A 19,709-nucleotide genomic window follows, 5' to 3' on the forward strand; every position below is an offset into this window, starting at 1 on the left:
TTGATTGTTGCCTTCTGTGTCTCTGTTCTTGGGCCAACTCCATGTGACTACAATGGTGCATATCTAACTGATTTTTAGTTTGCTGCTAAGATTGACGTCTCTAATGCAAAACAAAAACTATTTTTGCCTGAATAGCTAAGTGTATTTTATCTTAAGCCAAATGAAATGTTGTGCTTTGCCCAAAAGCATTTTTTTTGTTTAATGTGTTTTTACCTTTTTATTCAAATCAAAGTAGATTCTGAGATAGAGAGCTGTTTTTAGCTGTAAAATCAGAACATTTCATATTGGAAGTACTTAAACTATTAAAAATGGCAAAAGAGTAATTTAATAGCAATTACAAAACACCTTAACTGGTCTCTGTAACTTTTTGAACATTTTGAAGATGTAATTAAGAATACTTTTTTCAGTACTAGATAGCTCAATATTATCAATAAAATTTTGTCCATTTCAGTTTGCTACACCTGTGCTCTTTTGAAGAACACAGATGGAACCTCAGCAACCTGGCTGCTTGTTCTACAAAGTCAACAGTAATTAGGTGTTAAAGTTTGTTCGTTTGGGTTTTTTTTTGTGCTGCTTTTGAGCAACAGGCTGGAAAAAGCACAGACCATTTGGCCAGGCTCTGAACCATATCCAAGGAAATGGTAGAAAGAAAAGTGGTGTCAGGAACTCAGAGCCATGTGGATCTCACTGGCTCAGGAACTGATTAATTTATGAATCTATTTCAGCTGCAGCAAATGGCCCTTTCATGGCTTACAGCTACCCGGCAGAATTTAGATTATGTTTTTAGGCTACGATTTTAAGAGGTCCTAGACTGGTGGCTGCAGGGGGAAATTTCACTTGATGTCAACTCCTTTTTCTTTCCTCTGAAATGCCTCATCTTAACGACTGCAGACACCGCACCAGGCAGGGCCAGGGCAGGGTCTGGCGTCTCCGAAGGCGGATTTCTGCTCTCCAGTAGCAATCATTTTTCCAACCACCAATGGTCCTTCTCCTTCTGGGCCCCCCCTGACCCCTAGCAGCCCTCAGGCTGCCTTCAGGAGGAGGGACTGGAGCTCAGAGAGCAGAGAAGAAAAGATGAGAGGGAAACTGCCATTCAGAGGCCACCCCAATACACTCCTGGTAGCAACTAAACTGATGCAACAACTAAATCAGCAAATGTGCCTTTGCTGTGTTCTTGTAAGAATCACATTTTTATAGCTCTTTTTCTCACAGCTTGAAGACAGCCCCCTAGTTCACACTTATTGCAGAATCTGGTGGCATCCTGGTTTCTCTCTCACATCTACTCCCTCTCGGTCTGTGCCTACACAGGCACAAGACGATCCTTGCGCTCGCCTGCATTTGCTTACGGACGTCCAAGCTCACGGGTGCACTGTGCGTACACACCCATGGACTCTGTCACATCACAGGGGTGTGTGGCACCAGAGGTGCTCCACGAATTCACGTGCTGATGGCTTATAGCCACTGCTGTCCCCCCATAACAGAGAGGAGGGTACATTTTTGGACACCTGTGATGGCTTGCTCTTGGGGATCACTACTAATATCTGAAGAGGCCAGTGCTTTCCAGCCAGATATATGAAATAACTGAACACTGAGCAAGTTGTGAGGTGCCCCAGCACAGCTGTAGCATTCAGAGAAACTGCTCTCAAGCAGTTTCCCTCGCAGTAAGACAGTAAAACCACACTAAGCTGAGTCCCATACCCAGCTCAATAAGCTTCTGTGACTGTGAGTTCCTGTGTGGTTTGTGGTTTGCACTCTACCAGCTTGATTGGCTGCACTTCATGAGGGAGAGGCTGAGATGCTGGGCTGAAGATTTGTGTGTCCTGAATGGCTCCACAGACTTTGGTCCTTGCTAAGCATTTGTGCTGAAGACAGGTTGTTATGAGACTCGTGCCGTTCCCCCACTGTTTTTTCCCATCACAGATCCTGAAAGACCAGAGTGTAACTACCTGCCACAAAGGTACAGATCTGCTTGGGGCCTGCTTCTTTTGCTGTGAGGTTTTACAGGTAGATGCATTGGCTAAATTAGCATTGCATTTTCTAAAGAGTTCAACAAGTAAGGGCTTATCTGCAAGGCTTGAGATTCAGCTGCAGGTGCATCAGGTTTTTCTCCTTGTCAGTGGGGAATCAGGACAGTGCTCAGGAGGAGGGTATTTATTGGAACAGAGCAAAGAAAATAATGAATGGGATTTTTTTTTTTTATTAGTCACAAGTAGAAAGCTAAGAAATAACCCGTTTTCCCTGAAAATTTAAGGTTGCTGTAGCAGAGATCAGTGTATTGTGTCTCTGAGACACCCATTGTGATCATACAGAAAGGGATAAGATGTCTAGAAAGAAAAATGCTTCTGGTAACTGGGGATTTGACCCTCCTTTTGCTCAAAACCAGGGCTCTGCTGCTCAAGTAATCTGTTTTTCCTCATCTCTTATGTCTTCTGTGAAATGTGGTGGTTTCTCAAGGGGTCAGACATGAGTGTAATTTTTCCTCAATTGCTTTTTAATGTTTTTGTAAAGCTTTTTGATGCATTGCAAGCATAATAGGCAATATTGTTATGAGACACATCTTTAGACTGGAGTGCTATAGACCTGTATGGCAAGGTCCTGCATGTGTTTCATGTGTGTTTGTGTGCATAAAATTCATAATACTTGTCTTGTAGGAGCAAAAGGACATCAGTCTCCAAGACATGATTTAGTAGCATCCTATCAGTGCAACATTTTCTTAGAAAAAACAATAATCTAAACCCCCTTCAGCAGCAGCAGGAGAGCCTCTCGCATTTATAATTGTCCAGTGAAGAAAGGTTTAACGATAATTGAGCTTTTAGTAAATGGGCATGGCAGGAGGAACTGAGCTTTGGGATGAGAAAGAGTTACCTACCAGTTATGTTTTGGCATGGAAGACCATAGGTGATGCAGCCAGCAGTGCAAGTCATCCCCTTGAAAGTGGAAAAGAGAGAAACTCATGCTTTAGCCTCTGCTACCAGGTTTCTGAATAGGACAGAACCTCTGGCTATAATGTGATGGCAAAATGAGTTGTGGAACATATAGGGAGGAAATGTGTTTCCTTAGCAGTGGCTCAGTGAAGAAATGTATTGCTCTTGCAGTGAAGCAATTCCCTTTGCTTTCCTATTTAGTGACATTTATTTCTGTTTCATTCTTGCATTTGAACTTGACAATCCCACAAAGAAGAGATTGGGCACAAACAAGCACTGTCATTCCTGTTTTTATCAGAAAAGCAGAATAACCTGGAGATGGATGGATATGCTCTGTGAAATGCACACAGCTAAATTTAGCTTAGTTTTGCTGTCTAAATTTTGGATTTACTTTCATCTCTACCACACCCTTCTGCACGCATCTCCTAAATTGTTAAGACTGACAGATCTGCCTGGGAAAAACAGGCAACTTTCAGAAAAACGGGGCTCTGCTGCTCAAGCAGGCTGTTTGTCCTGATCCCCTATGCCTTCTCACTTCAGTTTGGATAAGGCAGAGCGGGTGTGCAAGCTTGCCTGGTTTCTGTAAGTTATAGCCATTACTCCAGTAAGAGACATCACTTTCCTCTTCAAACATCGTCTTCCTTTACCTGGTTACATGGAATTTCTTTTTTTTTTTTTTTCCCTGATGATTACACTTACTCTTGCAACCGTACACCAATGCCCTCCAATTTTGCTGATTCAAGGGCCAGCAGTGTGGTTGTAATGTCCTCTGCACGATGTTACACTTTGTCTTCCCAATCAACTTGCAGCTTGACAGCAGCTCTCCTTAGCCACAAGCAATATCTGAAAGTTTGGCAGGCAAGAGGTTGCTATTAAACCACAGTACTGGAACTATTGCTGTAGGCAGTCTCTTTTGGTTTATTTTTATTGTCTGATACAATGAAAATTATTTTCATTCTCTTCCCTGTGTTTCTTCCCTTAACATTGTTTTCACTTGAAATTCTCCTCTTAGTGGAGCTGTAATGTATATATGCATGTGTGTGTGTGTATATACATATATACATATTTTTATATGTGTATATACATATACACACACCATAAAATACACTCACTGGCAAGTTCAGTCTCTGGTATTAGAAGAACCTACCCACTGTGGCTGGGTACACCACATGTTTGACAAGTAAGGCAGTATTGCTACCAATAGTTGATATGCCTGGGCCTTTGGGGATCATTTTAGTTTGCTTAGATTTTTATAAATCTAAATCAGGTCCTGATTTCTTCTACCTTTTGTCCTCATCTCCAGAGTCTGGTTTTGGTCTAAGAAGAATGTACCAATTCTGTCTTTTATCAGTTCCTCAAATTGCTATGTAGAATCATAGAATCATTAAGGTTGGAGAAGCCTCCTGAAATCGAGTTGGACTGATAACCCAGCACTGCCACGTTCACTGCTAAGCCATGTCCCAAAGTGCCACATATATGTTCAATATAATGATGGCAACACACTTGATTTAAAGCTCAGGGTTGACTGCCAGCCATATCCCAGTCAGCACAAATGTTATGCATAAGTCCCTCAATATCTTTCAAAAATCTTTATTTTGTAGCTCCCTTGAAGGAGTCATTGGCATCTTTTTAGCATAGCTTTCCACCATTCTTTGTATATTTGGCCAGCAAGAAGGGAAGTATATTACCATCAGTAACTTTGTCTTTCCTGCACAAGCCTTTCATCTTAATGTCTGCACACATTTTTGCCTATTAATGGGTGTTTTGCCCAGCCTTTAAGACAGGTGAGTGTGAACTCTTTCACTTTCTAATCAGGTCCACGTACATGAGTGTGGTGACATTGAGATGACAGAAGCATTAAAGCTGTACCAGCCTAACTTGACAATCTGCAAAAAAAAACCTGCTGCCCTGAGAAGGCAATATTATGGGTTTTGGTACCCCATTCTATTGAAATACCTCTATGTATGGCTGCACTGAACTTTTTAAATGTGTCCTACAGTTCAGAGAGGTGAAGTGACTCGCACAGGAATGCACAGTAAATATTTAACCGAGCTGGACATGGAAAATGGATTCCTACTCTTCTTTTCTCACCACTAAACAAGACTGACTTGTTTCTGCACTTTCTAGTGATAATTTGATTTTAAATATGATTTCAAATGACTGCTTTTTTAAAGGTGAAGAGGGAAAGAGATTTGCACAGTCATGAGTAGAATTGGTAGAGACATCAACTAGGCTAACAAATGTGTGTCCTATAAATTTCATGGTTCAAGACACAAACTAATTCCCATGGTACAGCCCTTCTAGGGGGCTGATATTGTACTCAAATCCTTCTGATGTTTGATTGCTGCTGTCCTAGGGATGTTGAAATTACCCCACTGGGTAATCTGGTGGAGAGGAAGGGTGTTTTCCTTTCCTTTTGACTTTTGCCCAGAATGCTCTCTCTAAAGCATAGTTGCTGTCTGTTATTTCTAGAAGGATTTCAGATAGATGAGAATTTTTTTTTTATGTTTTGGAATTGTCTAAATTCTTCCTGTAGCCTTTTCTTTTTTTTTTTTTTTTTTCAATCGTTCTGCTAATTGGAGAACCACGCTAAAGTACCTTTTAAATAATATCTAAGCAGGAGGGACTAATCTTTGAGGAATAAGCTTGCTAAGAATGGACACATTATCCTGGCACTAAAATCAGAGGTCAGTACTGCAAAATATTATGAGGTAAAAGAAAATTAATTGAATGCCTAAATTAACATCATGTGGTAACACATGTGAAATTCTTTTTTACCTCTCTTGGAATTCTAAGATCCATCCTTCCTCTCTCTCCCCAACTCAGTCTTTTTTTATAAATGGCTTTATCTTTTTGGAGCAGTGTACAGTACTAAAAACATGCCACTTTTCCCCCCCAAGGCATTGTATACCTTACATTCTCTAGTCTTTCCTTTCCAGTTCCCCAGTTGTTTTATTTTATTATCTCATCATGAAAATTCCACCAGTAACTTGTAGAGTATGACCTTAAACCCTTGGAACTCTGACATTCCTTTTTTATTTTTAAAATCTACCTACATAAATAACATCATGTTTCTAGGTGAGAGGCACTTGGAATCTAAAGAGGGATTATCTTACAATATGGACCAACTTCTGAAATTGTCTCTGTGCATAATCAGGCTCTGGTAACTGTTTTCCATGTGAAGTGTAGAGAGTCAAAAGCCCGGACACTGGAGGCTTCTCTCTTGCTGTCTGTACAAGGCACTTGCTGTACCACATCAGACTGTTTGTCTGTCACATCCAGTACACTTCTCTAGTAGTGGTCAAAAATATTGATTCTGAGAAAGGTGACCGAACCCTCTATGAACCAAGCACGCAAAGCTCCACATGGGGATGGAAGAAATGCTTTCTAATTCTGTCAGGGAGTTTAGTTTACAGTTTCAAGTGGTATTATCAAGTTTCAAGCTGTATTGTCCTTACACTGCTTGGACTGCACTTTCTTGATAATTCTAATAGTGTAACAGATCTCTGAGATTAAATCTATCAAAACAGAAAAACCTCCCAGTTTCCTCAACTCTCAAAGATAACTAAGTCTAGTCTGTAAATACTTTCTCATCTTAGACAGAAGATGAATCTTAATTCATTGAAGCCATCAAGTTACTTGTACATTCTTGGTAGAAGGGAATGAACGACAGGCAATATTACATTGCAAAAAATTACATCAGCAGTGTCACAAACATGTGTTTACCTTCAGTAGAGGCCATGTGCAGCACTTGCATCTTTTGCCTACTGGTTTGACATAGTATATATTGTTGTATCCTGTACCCCAAGTAATGACACCTGTACTATGTGCCTAAAAGGTTTAATGCGCTCTTCTGCATTTGCTGTAACAAGCCCATTCAGTAAAGAAAATCTCTGAATGTTTGTGTTGGTAGACATCACAGCAAGGTAGTTCTCAGTGAGGCTGACACTGCTGCTCACAGAGTTTCCTCATTCCGAGCAGCAGCTGCTTCACTCTGTTTCCAGCAGAAGTGAAGCCAACTGTTCCTGCTGAAAGATGGTAGACATTCTACTGTCCACTGAGAAGCCTGGTGTGAAGAGATGAACATTTTGAAAGGACCATTCTAACTGTGGGCAGTAGAGGTGTCTTGAAAGCTCTATTTGTATCATCATCAGAAGGAGTAAATCAAACTCCGAGTGTATTAAGAAGGGAAATTTTTAAATTTAAATTAAATTTAATTAAAATCAAATTTAATTAAAAGTACTGTAAGGGTATAAAAACCTTGGAAAAAATCTTCACGCATTGTCTACACAAGATTTCTGTGATCTTTAAGCAGAATAAAAATCTGGATTAATTATTCCATTATTGAGGCCATAAAAACAAATTAAAGATCAAACCCAAAGTGTCAAGTTTCTTAAAAAAAAACATATTTAAGAGTAATTTTACTTAGTAAATTAATTAATAGATTTACATATAACATCTCAGGAAATTTATTATGTGCCCATACAGTTAATACATTCTTAATGTATGCTGTGTTTCTCATACATACCAAAACCACTGAATCTGTATTTTAAGTTCAAAGCTCAGGTCAGCTGAAGGTACACAGACATGACTAGTACCTCCATAGTACATACTAATTAATATATTTTTATTTTCTAACTAGTTTCCAACATTGTTCTGACTGTTTCCCTTGACTGTTGAAGTCACTGGAGCAAAGAAGGTTGAAGCAAGCCCAAGATGATGTCTGTAGAAATTAATAATTCATTAATAACTGCAACTGTGAAATGGGTTTAGAAATACTTTCTTAAATCTCCAGGGCTTTTGAGGGTCAGTTATTCAAGCATCCTGAGCTTTATTATAATTAGTTCTTTTACAGAAAAGCTTCAACTGACTTTCAGACACTGTTGACGTTGGAGGCTCTGTACTAGAAGTTATACCTTCATTGCCAAGAACAAGCAGTGTTTAATAGTCAGGTGGTTTACTCCAGGTGTACTGCTCCAGATGGAATCTCAGGGAAGAAAAGGCACAGGTGATTTATGGCATTGTAGCTAGCTGTGGCCAATGCAATATGCCTCCTTGGAGGTGTACCTCTAGCAGCTCAGTAATAATTTAATTGGCAATTCAATAAGTAGTGGTTGTCTTGATGTAAAAAAGAAAACAGAAAACCAACTAAACACATCAGTTCATGAGATGCAGGTAAAGTCATAGCAGAAGAAAACCCAGCAAGCTCTTTCTAAAGAGAGGGGTAAAGGAAGAGTGGGAAGTAGAAGGGAGAAAAGATGAAGGGCTTGTTTGGATGAGGAGCTCTCCCAGTGTTATCCCAGGGCAGCTGTTTCAGTACTCCAAAAAAAAATCATTTTTCTGGCTTGATTTCTGTTTCTTTGGTAGTGCCTTAAAGCTCCCCACATCTGCTTTTATTTTGTCTCACTGTAATAAGTCACCAGGGCACCACCCTCATCTGAAGGATCCTTTCATCTCCACAACCAGCTAAACAGATTCTACCATTCCTTGCACACCATACAGAGACACTGGGAATGGTAGCACACTTGTAGCCACTGCTTTGTGATTTCAGCTGGCAGTTTTGGGGAGATTTCTAAGGAGAACCTCAGTGCTTTAAGAGGTGCTTGACTCAAACAGAGTCAAGCCCTTTTCTCTGAGTCAATACTGAATAATGTGCTCGAGCACATTTCTTGCACGTGAGACCCGCAGCTGTAGGTTGATTGCCTGTGGTCATCAATTATCCTTCAGTTAATTGCATAAGCCTAAAGGCATCTTGCCCTGATAACTGAGGCAGGTCAGTTTGATTACAGTTTGCCTTCTGCATATCTGACATTTCAATTTTAATTGGGCAGTTGTTGCTTCTGTTCCTAACCTGCTGTGCACTGCTGAAAAGCACTGGAGGATGGATTTCATTGTTAGGTGAAGGGATAAATAGTGTCAGGGAAAGCAGCAGCCAAACTAGAGGTGTCCTAAAGGGTAAAGCTGGGGTCAAAGGACACAGTCATCAAATTTTAACATTCAGACTTATCAGTTCAGCTAACCCATACCAGGCATGTCCAGAGAAGTGTTATTTTCAGTGAGGCTGCAGGAAAAAACACCAGAGCTCATAATAGGGCTTCTTCATTAAAGTGCTGAGTAGTTTAAGCAAGCAAAGGCAAAGGAACAGCTGTAATTCTTTAAAACACACCAGGAAGAAGGTATATAGCAGAGTGTGGTCTGTGTCTAGTACTGCTGCATCCCCACCCTGATGGAGTCTATCAGGATACCAGATACACAAAGTGAGTCTGAATATAATTAATGATTTGTGAAATGCATTGGGAATCTCTTGGAATGAGCAGTGGTTATTTTCCTAATGAATTACTGCTGTTTTGAACGGTTTTGTTTGCATGTTTAACTTTTTTGCTTAAAGTGGTTTTTAACTTTTGAGCAGAATGTTCTTTTGAAATGTTATTCTCCTTTTCAATATAAATACTGGCATGATATTTTTAGGAAGTGGTTTTGAATGCATCATCTTCTGCTCTGCAATCTTGGATGCTTCTCTTGGAAGGGCTGAGCATCCACTGCTTTCCTCTCTAAGCTGTAGAGATGAGCAAAGTCAAATCACCATCAGACAGAGCAACCAAGAAAACAGAATTCCAAAATTCAGTAAAAGCTTTGTGGATACTTGTGGATTAGTTTCTTTTACAAAAATGATCACTTTATTAAGTATAATCGTTTTTGTAAAGCTAAACTAAAAGACAAGGCTTATCTGTCAATGCAAAAGAGACAGCCTACTGTAATCAAATATAGGAAGATATGCAGTAGTAATCAATCTGAACATTGCAGTCCTTAAATCTGAATGCAAGTAAAGTAGATACAAGAAACTGATAGAGAGCAGAGCAGAAAATGGAAGTGCAGTGAGTATAGCAGGATTTTGATTTTTTTTTAATATGGAAGCAGAATTGCAGTGTTGATAAAGTTTTTAGATGTATTCAATTTGGAAAAAATTAATCTCATTCATCATGGAAGTAATCACATTAATCCCTGTTTTGCTTGGTTAAATCTCCATGTAGCAGTGCATGGGCCTTGTTTAAGTGTCGTGACGAGTAATTCCTGCCGCTGGCAGGTTTCTCACTGCACAGCCTGTGAGAAAAGCCTTGCCGTGACCAAAATGCATCTTGAAGGACAAGAGCTGCACAGTTCCTACAGTTTCTGGCTCTCAAAACCTTCTTCTGCAGACTTTCTAAGTATTTAGACGAGGAACAGCTTCTTGAAGGCTGTATGAGGTACATGACATGTAGTGTTTTCCAATGTACCAAGTAAAGTAACTGTTTTTTCCAGTTTGAAATTTTCCCCTTCTTTCCTCTTCTGAGTTATTTCCTGAATTCCATCCACAAATAATCAGATTTTTGAAACTATGTAATGAGGGTCTTCAGCACACAGAATTCAGAAAACAGCAATTGTAATGATAGCCTCATTTTAGTGTGTGTTTTGATAATGTGCTTTATAATTGGAGTCTAACACTGCAGTCAGTACCATCTTATGAATGCATATTGAAAGGAAATCTCAAATAATTTAATGCAGGTCTTCTACCTAAATGATTTCCATATGTCTTTAATCTAGCCATGTGTATGATTTATATCATTGCCTGAATGAGACTTGTGCTTCATTAGAGTAGTCGCTGTAGAAAGATGAGGTTACATTCTCATTTTGTGTGATTTCAAAATTAACCCTGCTGTGGGCCGGGGCTTGAACTGCAGGATCGCCACAAATCCCTTTTAATCCATTTATTGTAGGATTCTATAGACACCTCTGACCCACTGGTTTTTGTTACGGAGCACTGTATGGAAAAATGCCATTTGCTTCAAGTGATTTGCCATATGGATAGGAAAGACAGTGAAAGGCTAAGGAGAAAGATGTAACAATAAATAGTCCAACAGACTAAGAGAGTTCAACAAAAAAGATATCAATTCCCTGATTTTTTTTTTTTCCAACTCTTCCTCATGAGATGATCCTTGGATGACAGCACTGATATCAGCAGAGTGTGTTCTGGAGCATGTCTTGCAGGAACAACTGTGTCGGATGTTTTATTGTGTTGTGGAAGAAATAACTTATTTTCCTCCCCTCATAGACCATAATGTGATGTTGAATGTAACACCTGGCTTCTTTAAATATGTACACATCTGTTTCTTAGTCTTAGAACAAAATCAAAGTAAAACAATCATACTTTTATGCTTAAGTGAGCTGGTAGGACCAAAGCCAGTTCTCAGGGGATCTGTGAACTGGCTTGTAGCTGTTGTAGATCATGTTGTGCCTCTGCCCAGATTACCTAAGATATGATATCCTCAGCATATCTGGAGTTCCCACTGCTGCTTAAGACCCTCATGGGTTTTACAAAGGCCTTTAGTGTGGAGTCTCCCCTAATTGCATCACAAATTCCAGTAGTTGCAAGACCTTTTCCTCAAGAAATGTGCCTTGAAGTGGACTTACTAATAAAAACTGGATTTTCACCTCATTCCATTTTATCTTCTATACAAAGCCAATACAAGCACACTGGGTAAATTGGAATTGCAATAATATGCCTGCAATTTCCAGCCAAATAAACCTAAGAGTACATTTTCTCTAAACTTTTTGAACTAGAATTGCACTCGCTACTTAATGGGACATAATCTGCAATGACTTGGTCCAATGTTTGGGCTTTCAGATAATGAAGCTTACAAGGCTTAATATGAATACAAACGTCAAGAATGTGCATTTTTGTTTTCATTAAAGCACTTTTACTTGGAGATTTAACTACCACTCCTCAGTGGTTTTTATGCAAACTGAGCAAAAATGACTGAAACTGAGAGAGACAATGTCCACTCTGTATTCTGTCCCCAAGGTTAATTGAGTGTGCTATCAATAACGTGCAGAATAGTGGGGGTCATCTACAGTGGAATACTTTGAGAGGCTGCCATGTATTCCTTCCATGGAAATCTTTAAGTAGGTGGTTCACTGCTAATGATATTTCACAAATGTATAAATTCCAGCTTCAGCTGACACCTGCTCATGCTCTTAGGTGCTCCTTGTCACCCACATGCACACAGCTCACACACCTACCCTTCAAGTGTACACAGACCAGCTCGTTCAGATTTGTATTTGCCAAGGAAAACACAACACACATCACCTGAAGTATGCTCATGGGACCTCTATTCCTCTCTTCAGGCATACTGCCAATGAACATCTCTCCTTTATATTCAGCTCCCTAGAGATAACACAGATTCAGACATAACTTTTTCTGAGATGTGTTCAGGCTTGCTTGTAGGATAGGATGCCTGCTGCTGTATGAAGGTAGAAGAGGCACCTCACATGATGCTGTGTTCACCCAAGCATGCATGTAATCTCTCAATCTCACACATGTGCAGTCTGCTGTGTTCCATGCATGTGTTGTAGCAAATAATTTAAATCTTTCTTCTCATCCTGCTTAATATGCAACTGTGGATAGCACATCAAGATTGGAAATAAATGTAGCAGAATGACTTCAGTCAACCTGAAATGTCGAATGACTCATTCACACCCTTTGCACGGTGTTCCCTTTTTGCCACATGCAGTCTATTGAGTAGTCTGAAGGCTGTGTGGCTCCGTGCCGCAGAGCAGCAATTGATTACTTGCTCACTGAAGGACTGGGTCCATGATTATTTTTGCAGGATGTACAAGGGTTATGCAGAGAGGTTCCAATGAACTTCCTTGCCATGACGGTGCCCATGCTGTGGGAAGGGGAAATGTAGGATGTCAGACTTGATCTGCCTATAAAGAACGTTTTGTGCTTAATTAAGTGTCAGTCTAAATGTTAGTTCAGTAACCAATATTCTTACACTATGGTATGACCTGTTTTTATTCCAGATAATAAGAACCCATTCCAATCTAATTTAGTTTTGGATTAAGATAAACAAGAATTAGTTGTACCTAATTCAGAGTAAAAATGTCTACATGTTAAATCATTCAGGAACTGCTGCTGCACTTTAATTTCAGAGGTATCATAATCCAAGTGAACTAAAAAATGCATTGACAAACATGAAATATGTTCTACACTTCTACTTAAAATGGTACAATCACTGTGCAGAGAAAACCCCAGGAATAGTAACAAGCTGGCATTCACACATCTTATAATGAGAAGAAAAGTTGGATTGACTGTTGCAGTTGCATCTTTTTATGTATGCATTATTGTAATTGATTTCTTTAAAAACCCTTTCAGAACCATTCCCGAATGCAGATGCAAAAGGCCTGACTTTAATTTATAAAAAGGTTTTGTAGCACTTACACCTTGTAAAAGAGGTTCTGTGTTTAAATGGAAGTTGAGCTGTGAAGACCCATTAAGCAGAAAAAACATAGTTAATACAACAAAGAGGCTCCAAAAGTAAATATGCAAGTGGGATCATCATGCAGTGAAGGTATCACAGCTGTGCTCATTATACCACAACACAGATTAGCATGTCAGTTTCTCTGTCCTTACCTAAATGTGAGGCTTTGCATGTGTATCAGTTTATCAGTTCTTCTCAGATCTAAGGTGGCTGAGCTGCAGTTATGTGTGACATGCCCAGGATAAGAGTACCATGAAAACCAAATAATTAGATTCCCCATGTTTGTGTTTACAGTACCATAGCTAAATGTATGTTGAACTAAACTTTCATATTTCATTCTTTCATAAAAGCACAAGAGAGGAAAAATATAGAAAGGAAAAGAGGTAAAGCAAACTTCACCCAACAAATTTTGCAGTCACATGAAATTTTGTACAAAAATGAGTTTATATTTAAAAGGACAAAGAAACTTTACTTTTTCTTACTGACCTAACTGTAGTTATACCTTTGTGCAAAATCATATCTGTTGCAATACAATCATACAATTTAATTTTAGTACTAGAGTTCCAGATTTTGCACAGCTATCTGTGATGGCAGAACTAATCCTACGCACACACGAGGAAAAAAAAAAGTCAGTTTAATCACTGATCTTGCTCTTCTTCCCATTTTACACAAATTTTTATCACCTGGTCTTATCAAAGAAACCTGCAGTAGCTGATTGGAAACATAGTATTTTGTACCCAGCTGTATACACTAGCAGATTTTCATAGCATTTTGTAGCATAGCATATCCCACCTAAATGTACTGCTCCAATGCAGAGTCCAATATAAGATTAAAAACTATTTTTACTAGATTGGATGAATGCCTTAATGTAATGAATTCTCTAGGCTGTGCTATGCCCAGAAATAAAGACATTATATCTGTTGCATCTTCCATCTTTCACATAGAAAATATGAGTTTCAGAAATGCTGTGGAAATGAGCCAATGACATAAGGTGAACTTGCTCCTATTTTAGTACAAATATTTACAGGTTTTTCCCTAGATTTCCATTTCACGTTGCAAAGTGCCTCATTGCTCCTAGACAAAGGGAATTTAACATTCATGTGCACATCCAGTGTGAATTCATATACAGATCTGCATGAACACCAGAATTCTTCACCTCTTAGTTATAGTGCAAGGGCTCCAATTTATAGAACAGCATGCTGGAAACTATATTTTTTGGAATCCTCTCTCTGACAGTCACAGTTGGAAATAATTAAATCTTGAGTATTCTTTCCCATATTTTGAAACCCAAATACAAGGAAAGCGCCTTGGAATATCTGTATATAATTGTAGGTGGGTTTTATTGCCTGTGTTTGGTTGTTTTTAATCAAATCTCATAGTGTCAGGTTCTTGTTACTGTTTTTACTCTTTTGCTTTGGAAGTGACTTTTGAAAAGTCCTCCCTGATAGCATAAATGTGTGAAATACATCATCACTCTTCATCCCAGTCTCTTCTATGATCGATTTGAGAAATAAAATTCTCTGTCTGACTTGCAGCTAGCAGAATTCCCCAGAGCTGGTCACAGCTTGTGTGATTTAGAGAAGCTTTGAAGGCACTTGAAATTATACCAAAGAGCAGTTTTAGGATAAGTAGTCACAGGATTTGACAGAGCCCCAGCATGGCCTGATGCCCACTTGATCCCTCTTGACTGCAGTCCTTTACTGGAAGTAGATCTCAGAGGATGAAGACTGTAAAGGGCTGCACCCACATAAAAGCAGGTGTATGTACATGTGCATAGATACCCAAACAAATTCAGAAGTGTACATTTTGCTCTTTTTCTGCCCTGTATCCATTTATCCTTCAATGAACCTTCAACATAAGTGCAAATATGTTGCATGCAGGCAGTTCACTGGTATATTTATATGGTGCATTGATCATAGTGGTCTGTTGCAGCCCTAATTTTTATGAATTCGTGAAGCGCAAGCTCCACCTGTACACAGAAGCTGATCCCTTTCTTGCATACACACAGGCACAGTGGGAACAGGGCTGGTTTTCTGATAACCACACACTTGCAGTGCACCATATATCTGTCAGTGCTGAAGTTTACCAAGAAAAGATGAGAAAATTGAGAGACAGTTAGCAAGATAAGGTATGAGAAGATTTAAAAGAAAGTAGCATAGAAGGAAGTGGCTACATTTTTCATGCTTTAGTTGTTTGTCTGGAGGGCTTGAGAAGGAGCTGCTTGACAGTTGTGCTAAAAGAAACGATTCAAAGCTACTTCCCATCAGGCAGCATTCCTCAAGTGTCTGCTCTTAAGGAGCAGTCGGGGAAAATTCATTCTGTAGGAAGCAGTTAATGGGGCTGCATTACCGACCCCTTATTGCTCTGTCTGATAGAGAGACAGCAGGTTCACTTTGGCAGCTCCAGAGCCCTGATCAGTTCAGATTAGTGGCCCATCATCTGTCTGGCTTAATCAGGCATGTTTAGATATATTAATCATGATTAGAGGGTGTAGTGCAGGGAGGGGAAAGAAAGAAAGAGTGAGATTACTTTTCTCCGGCTTCAAATGGAAGCTTTGCAAATCCCACTGAGTCAAAAGGTGCTCATCAAAGGAAAATTTAAATCCTGGAAAGGATTGTTTTGTTGAACACTCCAGCACTCGATTCAAATCACTGAAGAAGAGTCTCTTTTTCTTTCTCTCCCTTCTTTTCTCCATCTGCTGTCTTTGCATGCAGCAAAGAAGAAAACCAGCAGCTCATGCAACCCACATTGATTTGGCTTGATAGCCCATGCTTAACTTATCTGTAGCTCAAATTTTAAGTGTTATTTCAAAATTAGCCATCATCATAATAGCCGAGACTTCTGAATCCTGTGTTCTTGTCATGTTTATCTTTCAGGGATGCACAGGGTACTGTTGAAACTAAGTCCCAATTCTAGGACTTACTTTGGTACTTGTTAGTGTCCAGAAGGGATGGTAATAAAATGTAAAGGCTGGGAATTTGTTCTTTTTTTGATTAGTAGCAGTGCTTCTGAGGTTTAAGATTATAACACTGTAAAGAAAAATTAGCACATTATATATTAGTATTATATAGTGAGATGTGCCGAATTTGCTGCTGTTGTAACTTAGTGTAGTCCACAGATGATGAGGGAGATCAACTGATTAACACTTAAGAGTCTCTGAAAGAGATCAGCAAAGAGAAGAAAGTTTTGGCTTCCAAGAGACCAGCAAGGAGAAGAAAGTTTTCTTAGATATCCCTCCATGGCGATTAGAAACTAGTCCTGCTGGTGGAAGGCTCCAGAGCAGAGGTGAGGCTACGGGATCTATGGTCTTTTGCCCTGAGTAACTGGCCTTTCTTTGCTCTTAGATGAGATAAATGTAGGACAGGCTTGGAAAATGTGCTGTTATGAGGAACATATTCTGTTTGTCTTGTTCTGTGGCCTCCAGCCTTCATTGGGCTTGGCGATTCATCCAGGTTTCCAAGTGAAAAGTACAAAATGCTGTGTGTTGAACAGAGGCCTCCTTGACAGTGAGCTGGATCTTCTTTGGTCCCAACAGCCGATCCTTGAAACCCAGTTGATGGGCCTAAGCTGGAAACTCTGACATGGAACACTATAGAATACAACAGGCATGCTTTGGCTGTGTGTGCTCAGAGCAGCTGGCAACACAGAAGCTGTAAGGCAGTTCCTCCTGTCTGGGCTCTTGGGCAGCAGTGCAGCAGTTAAAGAAAATCTGTGGAAATCCAGAAGAATTATTTGGTAGTGGAGAAAAATAAGTCAAACTTCCCTTTCTCTGTTGTAATCTACTCCTTCCTCCTCTGGTACTTCAATCAGCTCTGTGACAGTTCAACTCCTGTGGTCTTGTAATTGCTGTCAAAATTATAATCTTGGGATGTCACAAGACTGGCTCAGAGTAATCACCATTTAAATGCAGGAGGTAGAGAACCTGACTGGTTAGAATAAAGAAGCTGCTAGAGAGACACAAATAATTCAGTGGTAGTAATTATGGAGTAGGGGACATAGAAGAAAAAGTTGGCAGGTTTGAAAGGATTTGATGAAAATATTGAATATCAATAAGTTTGCCACTACTTCTTTAGAATAGGAAAGTAGAGGATTTTAGACATAAACTTTCATAGAAAAATCTCTCAGAAGTGCAGAGATGCTCCTCAGCTGAAATGGTAGGGGATATCTTTGGAGATCAATTTGCAGAATGATGGGAAGCATTGTATGAACTAAGTAGCAAATTAACACTGATGTTCAGGATTAAAACCACATCTCCTTGCAATAAATGGTGCTACATGGATGGGACCAGGCAGTTAAGCCATATACTTTTCTGGTGGATACACAACCATAGAATGAGAACAGAACTCTTACAGGTAAAGCTTATTCCTGTAAGAGAATTGGCTTCACGCCTTTAATTGAAATAATTGTACCATTTGTGAAAGCACAGTAGGCTCAAGTCACATCAGCTAAACTGAATGTTGTTTGTGAGGGTGATGGTGACAAGATCAGCACTAGAACAGCAATAGCTTTGCAACTGATGCTGATGATCGAGCTTTTTTTAAATCCTGGGACGTGATCAAAGAGGACTGTTGCAGGTGAGCAACAAGACACAGAGATTTCAAGACAATTTTTGCTAACAGGAAGCACAGTAAATTGGGAAAGAGCTCTTCCCAGATCAGTTCATGGAGCTCTGCAGGGAAGCTTTTATAGCACTGCCACTTCTGTGCACTCAGTCCTGAAAAAAATAACTGCCCGCTAATGACCTGTCACTGTGGACAGCCTGAGCAGCTGTTTGCAGAGAGCAAAGCTGTGAGAGGATGAATTGCCCTGTGTGCAGCATATCTGAATGTGGGAACAGGAATAGATGGGAGCCTGGGAAAGACTAGACAGCTTCCATTCATAATGTTCAGCTTTATGTGGATTTACAGTCCTGATGCTCCCAAATCCACAGATGCTGGGTTATCACTTACAATTACTTACAACAATTGAAATCTCCTGTTTCCACACTCTGACTTCTGTTTCCCTTGTCGATGGTGTTACTTTCTGGAGGTGAACTAAGAACATGGGGAAGTAGTTTATCTTAAGGGTAACAAAACCTGGTCACTTAATTCTTCGTGTATTATCAACTCAATTCAGAGTAGAAAAAATATTTGATGTATATGTTTTGTTGGAAATTACCTTTTTTCTTTATTTTTTCTTTTCCCTTTGGTTTTCTTTCTGGCTGCCCACATGCTTCCCAGCTAGAAACTAAAGTGAATAAAATGTCTTGGAAAAAGATTCTTCTCTTGAAAATTTCAGGCCAGCAAGAAATCACTAAGATTTTTGTAAGACAGCGTGTTCTTAGGCAGTTTTCAGACACATTTGCAGATGCATCTGTTGGGTCACTCACCTAAGTGCAAAAGCAGGTGTAAGTTTGTCTGCATCAAGGTTTTAAATCCAGCTCTTCTCAGACTGCATAATAGCTATGGTTTGACCATCCTGTCTGGATTGTGTCAGTAGTAGATAATGACAAAGAAGTCTGCAGCAAGTAGTTGTGGAATAACCTGTCTGCCTGGGCTGAGTTTAACCCAGTTTTCTAACAGAGATTGGCTAAAACATGGATGCATGGAGTCTGATGTCCTTCCCATTAGGTTTGTTTCCATTACTTATGGCTGAATTATCTGGATATTTCTTCATATTTTTCAGCATAGCTGTGATGAATGTATTCTGCAAGGTGAAGAGGTTAATGTGTTACCGTAACTGTGACAGAGGAGGAATATATAGAAATGGAGAAGAAAGAAAAGAGAGTTATTTCCTATTCTATCCTATTTCCTATTCTTTCTCAGTGTTGGGAGCTTGCCAGTATTGAGTGTTTTGTTTATAGTATAGAAAGCCACATCTCTTACGGCTTGACATTTAATAGATTTAATATTATAATGCAATAGTTCTGGATACATAAGAGGAATCCATGCAGTCTTTTGTGACATTGTCAGGCAGCAAGCATGAGTGACAAGTCACCAGCAGCGTTCCTGCTGGGGGGCCCATTAGATCACATCATGGTAGAAAATAGAGAAATTAGGTCGTTCCAGTGTGTAACGTAATGCAATCTGTCATGCCATTCACAGACCACGAAAAAGCACAGAGCTTAAACCTAAGAAGACTGTGAGGATTTATGTCCCACCTTCCTGTACAGAAATTTATATTTCTCATGTACTGATAGCCACACGGAAAACTTTTCACAACATGGCAAGAGTTAACTGCTGTACTCTTCCTTTAGCCCCCTGCCTGCTGAACCTGTATATTTTTTTCAGCCATTATATTCAAGATTATCCCATTCAGAGGGAATTTTCATTGTATCTACCCCTGACTGGTCTGAGTGCTTCATAATTTTCACATTACCCCTGTTTTACCTTACAGATATTCCAGTGAGATTACTACCTCCCCAGAAGGTGGTGTGTGTAGGAACTATCACCTACCAGCCTGCTGCTGGACCAGTCCTCTTGGACTAGCACATTGTGGTGGTTTTTGG

General features: G+C 39.6%; 1 protein-coding gene across 4 annotated transcripts in view; it reads left to right on the forward strand.

The window, feature by feature from the left end:
* Positions 1-19,709, forward strand: part of GRAP2 (GRB2 related adaptor protein 2) — a 96,815-nt gene that overhangs the window by 55,357 nt on the left and 21,749 nt on the right. Inside the window, exon 1 of one of the 4 annotated variants that reach the window (XM_068191316.1) lies at positions 1,782-1,957. The exons of the other annotated variants lie outside the window; for them this stretch is intronic. The gene's annotated coding sequence lies outside the window, so the exon portion shown is untranslated. Of the gene's footprint in view, positions 1-1,781; positions 1,958-19,709 lie in introns of those variants that run through there. 4 annotated transcript variants of the gene reach the window in all.

The sequence above is a fragment of the Anomalospiza imberbis genome, chromosome 5 (assembly GCF_031753505.1).
Source record: "Anomalospiza imberbis isolate Cuckoo-Finch-1a 21T00152 chromosome 5, ASM3175350v1, whole genome shotgun sequence".
Classification (NCBI taxonomy): Eukaryota; Metazoa; Chordata; class Aves; order Passeriformes; family Viduidae; genus Anomalospiza; species Anomalospiza imberbis.